This window comes from Tribolium castaneum, unplaced genomic scaffold (assembly GCF_031307605.1).
Source record: "Tribolium castaneum strain GA2 unplaced genomic scaffold, icTriCast1.1 ptg000050l, whole genome shotgun sequence".
In the NCBI taxonomy this organism is placed as follows: Eukaryota; Metazoa; Arthropoda; class Insecta; order Coleoptera; family Tenebrionidae; genus Tribolium; species Tribolium castaneum.
This window is the reverse complement of record NW_026986648.1, coordinates 127,501-135,906: the sequence shown is the minus strand read 5'-3', so window position 1 is coordinate 135,906 and position 8,406 is coordinate 127,501. Positions and strand designations below refer to the sequence as shown.

At 47.7% G+C, this 8,406-nt stretch overlaps 1 non-coding gene and 1 pseudogene across 1 annotated transcript; both read left to right on the top strand.

Moving 5' to 3' along the window:
* The first annotated feature begins 365 nt into the window (after positions 1-365).
* On the top strand, positions 366-522 carry LOC135267543 (5.8S ribosomal RNA). Its single transcript, XR_010335958.1, has one exon. It is a non-coding gene; the product is annotated as a 5.8S ribosomal RNA (ribosomal RNA).
* Positions 523-998: 476 nt separating this feature from the next.
* On the top strand, positions 999-4,220 carry LOC135267555 (large subunit ribosomal RNA; annotated as a pseudogene).
* Positions 4,221-8,406: the final 4,186 nt, after the last annotated feature.

Here is an 8,406-nt window from a genome sequence, read left to right as displayed (position 1 = left end):
TTAATAAATATACATAATGCTTATCGCAAAAGGAGCAGAGTTTTATAGACAAAGTTGATAGAGAAAAAAAACCTAATAGATATATATACGTATTTATAAAACGTTAATATCATCGGGTTATTCTTTATGTAAACTTAAACTATAACTGCATACTCTTTTCGATAAGTAGAAACAAATGCCACTTTAATTAAATAAAATATTATAAAATATAACGCCGAACGTTTCTTTCGATTGGTCCGTTTCTCACATATACATCACAATTGTAATAACCTTAAGTAGTTATTTTTGTTGTTGTGTGATGATGAAACGATTTCGATGTGGAACGGTGCGTTATGTAATAATATTTTAAATTTGTTTGAAAAGATTACCCTGAACGGTGGATCACTTGGCTCGTGGGTCGATGAAGAACGCAGCTAATTGCGCGTCAACTTGTGAACTGCAGGACACATGAACATCGACATTTCGAACGCACATTGCGGTCCTCGGATATACTGTTCCCGGACCACTCCTGGCTGAGGGTCGTGTCAATTTCAAAGACTGCTCGGTTTTTGTCTTAAACACAGCGCACAATGTTGTGTAGACAATTACGTCGGAGCGTGTTGGGTGCAAATATGACGCGTTACTATAATTGTTAATTGATTGTCGGTTGTCATAATAAAATATTATGCAACGTAGACAACAATAAAAACAATATAAAAAATAACGCGGCATCCTAAAACGCAATAGCGGCTGACATTCTTATTAGTTTGTTGGTACAAGTTGGTTTAGACGTAGCACGTCCGATATTAAAAAGCAGCCACAACGCTTAAATTTCGAACGAAGCGATCGTCGTGTCCGAGACGTTAAAGTTGTTTATATGCATATTTTATGCACTATAATTAACAACAACAACATTCTCGCAACGACGTCAGATCGATGTTTGAAATTGTTTGGAGGCAGCCATATAAACGGAATACGTGTAATTATCGTCTGACAAAATAAAGGCAAATTTATATTTGCGACCTCAGAGCAGGTGAGACTACCCGCTGAATTTAAGCATATTATTAAGCGGAGGAAAAGAAACTAACTAGGATTTCCTTAGTAGCGGCGAGCGAACAGGAAAAAGCCCAGCACTGAATCCCGCGGCCGAAACCGGACGCCGGGAAATGTGGTGTTAGGGAGGATCCGTCATCCCGAGATTGTGCGACGCGTCCAAGTCCATCTTGAACGGGGCCACAGCCCATAGAGGGTGCCAGGCCCGTAGTGACCGTTGCCGATAACGGGAGGATCTCTCCTCAGAGTCGGGTTGCTTGAGAGTGCAGCCCTAAGTGGGTGGTAAACTCCATCTAAGGCTAAATATGACCACGAGACCGATAGCGAACAAGTACCGTGAGGGAAAGTTGAAAAGAACTTTGAAGAGAGAGTTCAATAGTACGTGAAACCGTTCAGGGGTAAACCTGAGAAACCCGAAAGGTCGAAAGGGGAGATTCAGCGTGACTCGATAGCGGCGCTAAATGATCGTGCGACGAACGGCGTACGCGTCGTTCGCGCCTTTTGTTTATGCGAACCGAAGTCGAACGCGTGCACTTCTCCCCCAGTAGGACGTCGCGATCCTTTGGGTGTCGATCTAAGGCCCGCGGTGGAGCCCGTTCGAACGGTTCGCCGTTTCGGACGAACCCGCGGTGTTTCCCGGTCGACTCGCTCGAAGGTATGCATATGGCGCCGGGCCGCTACACAGTTAGCGTCCGACCATTGGCAAGCGCGTTCGTTTATGACGGTAATCGCACCTGGTGTCGGTTCTGTCTACGAATGGCTGTTCGCCAATGAGTTCTCGGACAGACTCGGTTGAAACGCCGATCTGCGACGCTATAGCTTTGGGTACTTTCAGGACCCGTCTTGAAACACGGACCAAGGAGTCTAGCATGTGCGCGAGTCATTGGGACATGACTAAACCTAAAGGCGCAATGAAAGTGAAAGTTCGTCTTGCACGGACTAAGGGAAGATGGGCGGCCGTTACGGCTGTCGCCCCGCACTCCCGGGGCGTCTCATTCTCATTGCGAGAAGAGGCGCACCAAGAGCGTACACGCTGGGACCCGAAAGATGGTGAACTATGCCTGGTCAGGACGAAGTCAGGGGAAACCCTGATGGAGGTCCGTAGCGATTCTGACGTGCAAATCGATCGTCGGAACTGGGTATAGGGGCGAAAGACTAATCGAACCATCTAGTAGCTGGTTCCCTCCGAAGTTTCCCTCAGGATAGCTGGCGCTCGTCGCTTACGAGTTTCATCCGGTAAAGCGAATGATTAGAGGCATTGGGGTCGAAACGGCCTCAACCTATTCTCAAACTTTAAATGGGTGAGATCTCCGGCTTGCTCGAACTTTATATGAAGCCGCGAGACTCGAATCAGAGTGCCAAGTGGGCCATTTTTGGTAAGCAGAACTGGCGCTGTGGGATGAACCAAACGCCGAGTTAAAGCGCCTAAATCGACGCTTATGGGATACCATGAAAGGCGTTGGTAACTTAAGACATCAGGACGGTGGCCATGGAAGTCGGAATCCGCCAAGGAGTGTGTAACAACTCACCTGCCGAAGTTACTAGCCCTGAAAATGGATGGCGCTGAAGCGTCGTGCTTATACTCGGCCGTCAGCGGCATGTGCGGTCGGTTATTTAATTAACCGGCCATGAAGCCCTGACGAGTAGGAGGGTCGCGGCGGTGAGCGCAGAAGGACTGGCCGTGAGGCCGTCTGGAGCCGCCGTCGGTGCAGATCTTGGTGGTAGTAGCAAATACTCCAGCGAGGCCCTGGAGGACTGACGTGGAGAAGGGTTTCGTGTGAACAGCCGTTGCACACGAGTCAGTCGATCCTAAGCCCTAGGCGAAAGCCGATGTTGATGTGGTGTAGATATGTCGTTGGTTCGTTTTTAATTCGAACGTAAACGTACGAAGCGAGCACACACCCATTGGGCGAAAGGGAATCCGGTTCCTATTCCGGAACCCGGCAGCGGAACCGTTAATAATTCGGGCCCTCGCAAGAGAGTTCGTCGGGGCAACCCAAAAGGACCCGGAGACGCCGTCGGGAGATCCGGGAAGAGTTTTCTTTTCTGCATGAGCGTTCGAGTTCCATGGAATCCTCTAGCAGGGAGATATGGTTTGGAACGCGAAGAGCACCGCAGTTGCGGCGGTGTCCGGATCTTCCCCTCGGACCTTGAAAATCCGGGAGAGGGCCACGTCGAGGCGTCGCGCCGGTTCGTACCCATATCCGCAGCAGGTCTCCAAGGTGAAGAGCCTCTAGTCGATAGAATAATGTAGGTAAGGGAAGTCGGCAAATTGGATCCGTAACTTCGGGATAAGGATTGGCTCTGAGGATCGGGGCGTGTCGGGCTTGGCGAGGAAGCGGGTCGCGGCTGACGTGCCGGGCCTGTGCGAGGTGAAGCGTTGTTCCGTTTCGGCGGTCAATGTCGAATCCGAGTTCGGTCCCGTGCCTTTTGGCCTCCCGCGGAACCGTCTTGCTGCGAGGCTCCGGGTGCGCCCGTCAGGGCGTCCGGAAGTCCTCTTCGGCCGCCATTCAACGGTCAGCTCAGAACTGGCACGGACCGGGGGAATCCGACTGTCTAATTAAAACAAAGCATTGCGATGGCCCCTGCGGGTGTTGACGCAATGTGATTTCTGCCCAGTGCTCTGAATGTCAACGTGAAGAAATTCAAGCAAGCGCGGGTAAACGGCGGGAGTAACTATGACTCTCTTATGGTAGCCAAATGCCTCGTCATCTAATTAGTGACGCGCATGAATGGATTAACGAGATTCCCGCTGTCCCTACCCACGAGTCGGCTTCGTGCAATTGCCGGGTACGGATGTGTTTCTCGCGCGTAGGTGAAAAACATAACCTAAAAATCGGTTTTGGCACGTTTTTCGTTGCTCCGCAGCAAGGGGGCACCTTTCTCGGGGCTCTGTGTCGTGGTCGGTTGTGCTGGTGAAATTTTCTGGACTTAGAAAAATTTTGCGTTTTTCGGGACTTAGAAAAATTTTTTCAGGTGGATTTCAGGTGATTCGAAAAAATCGTCTCAGGACATCGGGAATCGGTCCTGAGGGTTTGTTTAGTGTCCATTCGGAAAAATCTGTTATTGTTTAAAAAATTTTTTTTTTGGTTATTTCTTTGGTTCAATTTTACTCTTGGGACTTAGAAAAATTCTTGGACTTAGAAAAATTGCAGGTTTCTCGTTTCGTTTATTTTCTAAGTCCCACTCGGGACTTAGAATAGTTTTAGTGATCTTGGTTGAGTTTTACTCTTGGGACTTAGAAAAATTCTTGGACTTAGAAAAATTGCAGGTTTCTCGTTCCTTTATTCTCCAAGTCCCACTCGGGACTTAGAATAGTTTTAGTGATCTTGGTTGAATTTTACTCTTGGGACTTAGAAAAATTCTTGGACTTAGAAAATTTCAAAAGGTTTCTCGTTTCGCTTATTCTCTAAGTCCCACTCGGGACTTAGAATAATTTTGTTGAACGGGGTCAAAATTTTTTTGGAATCATAATGGGGACTAGAAGAAGTAGCGTGTCCAGTAAAAGGTCAAGGCTCGACGATGACAGTAATGAGGAATTTGACGAGGTGGAGCATGTCAAAGCGATTAAGGACGACCTTCTGAAGATCCTTTTTAATGAGGCAAACAAGTGTAACAAGGGCGCGATTGAGCAGATTCTAAATAGGTTCGAGGACCTGGAACTGGTGACAATGCGTCTGATTAGAGATAACAGTTTCTTAGAGGGGAGGATTAAAGAAATGAAGAAGTATTCCACTACAGGAGAGGAAATAAAGAATCAAAAGGAGGGAGGACTGGTGGTGCCCGTAAGTAACAACGTGGTGAAAAGTTATGCTATAGTAGTGAAAGGAAAGGATGAGAACGCCTCAAAAATAAAGGAAAAATTGATGAAGGTTGAAACGGACGCCAAAATTCAGGCGGTAAAGCAATCAAGAGCAGGAGGGTTGGTTATTCAGACCACCAATGAAAAAGACTTGAATAAGATAAAGGACCAGATTAATAAACAGGAGCAGGGCTGGACGATTGAAGAAGCGAGGAGAAGAGACCCAACATTGTTGGTCTACGATGTCCCAGAGAAAATCGATAATGAAGAATTCGCTAAAGAAGTGTACAAAAAGAACGTGGCCGCGTTGATGGGAGAGGAGGAATTTATAAAGGAGTTTAGAGTGGTGAGTAAGAGAAACAGTGAAAAGGGTGAAAAAGGCAAAAAAGGGTTAGAAAATGGAAAGGAAAATATTATGATTGGTGCGTCACCACGTGTGTGCAAGTTACTGCTCCAACAGGGAAGGGTATATATAGGGTGGACAAGCTTAAAAATAAAGGAGTGGTATAGTGTTCTAAGATGTCATAAATGTTATGAATATGGCCATAGCTTACAGAACTGTAAGGCTAAGAATGTGGTGTGTAGAAGGTGCTGTGAAGAAGGACATCAGATTAGGGAATGCAAAAAAACCTTGGAAGTTTGCCGCAACTGCAAGCGGGCAGGTAGGGAATATGGACACTCGGTGCTGTCGGCTGGATGTCCTGAGTTTTCGGAGAGGCTCAGATTGGCTAAAGAGAAACAGCGGGTAAATGACGTCCTTAATGGTTAGATGGTGTCAGGTTAATTGTGGTAGGGGTGAAAGGGCAATGAATGATCTGAGCGTGTATATGGTAGAGGAGAAAGTGAGTGTGTGCCTGATACAGGAACCGTATGAATGGAAGCAGAATGTAAGGGGGATGCCACTTCATTTCAGAGTGATATCCAGTAAGAAAGCGGCGATCGTAGTGAATGATGAAAGTATAGAAGTGATGGAGGTTGGAGAATTTAGAAGGGAGTGGGCTGTATGTGCTTGGTTGAAAGGTGACTTTGGTGAATGTGTGGTATGTTCGCTTTATTGTGTGTATGGTGAGGGAATGGAGGACAAGGCTGCGTACCTAGAGGAGCTTTGGCGTAAATTCGGTAGACTAAAGATGCTGGTAGGGCTTGATGCCAATGCGGTGTCCCCCCTGTGGCACAGCAAATGGGAAGGATGGAGGGAGGATGAAAGGGTTGTTCGTGGAAGGGTACTGGAGGAGGTTATTTTGAGGGAGGGGATTGCTGTCCTAAATTCTCCCAGTGATGAATACACTTACTCCGGTCCAGGGGGACAGAGTGATATTGACGTCACGCTGTGTACCGATGGGTTTTTGGGACTGGTACGCAAATGGTGTGTGAGAGATGAGGTTAGTTGTAGCGACCATAACTTAATCGAATTGGAGTTGGGATACCATATTGATCGGGATTGTGGGCCTCCTCCTGGAGGATGGGTGGTATGCGAGGGCGACTGGCCGAAATTTGACGCATGTTTTCTCGATGAGGTGTTTTGCGTAGAGAGAGAGTTTGCCCTTCTTGATGCTGAGGGTATGGTTGAGCTAATGACTAAAATGGTGCGGCGCGCAGGTGACAGGTCCTTTAAAGTGAATCGGGGACACTCAAATAGACGGGTACGGTGGTGGAACGAGAGGCTGGGGGATCTTCGGGCTAGATGCAGACGTTCGAGGAGGGTTTATCAGCGCCTTCGGAGGCATAATGCAGAGGGGCAGGACGCGGCCAGGGCACGGTACATTGAGGAATGGAATGAATACAAAAACGAGATAAGGAAGGCCAAAGAGGAGGACTGGAGAAGGTTTGTGGACAGGGTAGGAAATGTGGACCCATGGGGTGGGGTTTATAAAATTATTAGGGGTAGGAAGGGTAGAATCTGTATGGGAGCTGTTAGGAAAGATAATGGGGAAATGACGGTTGGGTGGGAGGATACGGCAAGTGCTTTGTTGAATGAATTCTTTCCCCCAGACGAAAAGGTAAGGGATGAGGTGAGACTGGTGGGGGGGGCGAGAATGGAACCGGTAACCGAGGAAGAGGTTGAGGTTGCGGTCAAAAGAATTAATGGTAAGAAGGCTCCGGGATTAGATGGAATAAAAGGTGACATTGTTAAGCGTGTCTGGGCTTTAAGGCCGGATCTGATGCATCGTATGTATGAGCAGTGTGTGTTGGAGGGAACCTTCCCCAGGGAATGGAAGAAAGCGAATGTTGTGGTTCTGTTGAAGTCTCCGGACAAAGACAGGGCTGAGATAAGATCATATAGACCTATATGCTTGTTGAGTGTGTTTGGTAAAGTCATGGAAAGGATTATGGTGAATAGGCTTCTTGGAGGGTTGGAAGGGTCTATGAGTGATTGCCAATATGGTTTCACGGTTGGTAGAGGTACAGAGGATGCATGGTTGAAAGTGATGGATGTTGTGGAGGGATCTGCCTGCAAGTATGTGTTGGGAATGTTTATCGATTTTAAGGGAGCGTTTGATTTCTTGAGATGGTGCAGAATTTTGGATGTGCTGGGTGCTGTTGGCTGTCGAGAAATAGAATTATGGAAGAGCTACTTCTGTGAGAGAAAGGTTTGTTACAGGAATGCACGTGGTGAAATGGTATGGAAAGACGTAAGTAGAGGATGTCCTCAGGGTTCGATATGTGGTCCGTTTGTATGGAATTTGTGTATGAATGAGCTTTTGAGGGGCCTTGGGGAATTGGGAGCCCAAGTGGTGGCTTATGCCGATGACCTTCTCGTCCTGGTAGAGGGTAACAGTAGGAGGGACTTGGAGAGCAGAGGTAGCGAATACCTAGGTGCTGTTCTCAATTGGGGCAGACATTATGGCGTGGAGGTCTCTGCCACGAAATCATCTACGTTAATCTTAAAGGGGACACTGTCCTCTACCAGACCTGTTCTGGTTAAGGCGCAGGGTATATCACTTAAAAGTGACAAAAAAGTTAAGTACCTGGGTATCCACGTTGAGGAACGATTAAAATTTGGGAACCACCTAAAATTGCTCCGGAAAAAAATTGTAGACGTTGCCTCGGGACTGAGAAGGGTCATCAGGGATGATTGGGGACTTGGCAGAACAGCCATTAAGACAATTTTTAACGGCCTTCTGATGGCATGTGCGTTGTATGGTTCAAGTGTGTGGTGGAAGACCCTGAGGACGGGAAAGGGTGTGAGATTATTGAATACTTGCGAGAGGGCTGGACTGCTTGTGTGTTTGAGAGTGTGCAGGACGGTCTCCACGGACGCGATGGAGGTACTAATGGGAGTGTTGCCATGGCGCCATCAGGCGTTGTTGCGCACTGTAATGTTTCTTAGAAGTCGGGGAAGACCTGTGGGGCTGGTTGGGGTGGTAGAGGATCGCGAACTAGAGGACCTGGGGAGGTCTGGGGTTCGCGATTTACTGAGGGATAGGTTATTTGCCAGATGGCAACGGGAATGGGATGGCTCCGAAACTGGCAGGGTTCTTTATTGCTTCGTTCCTGATGTGGAGACTGTCCGCAGGTGTAAATGGTTTTGGGTGGGTATGCATGAGGGATATATAATGACAGGGCAGGGC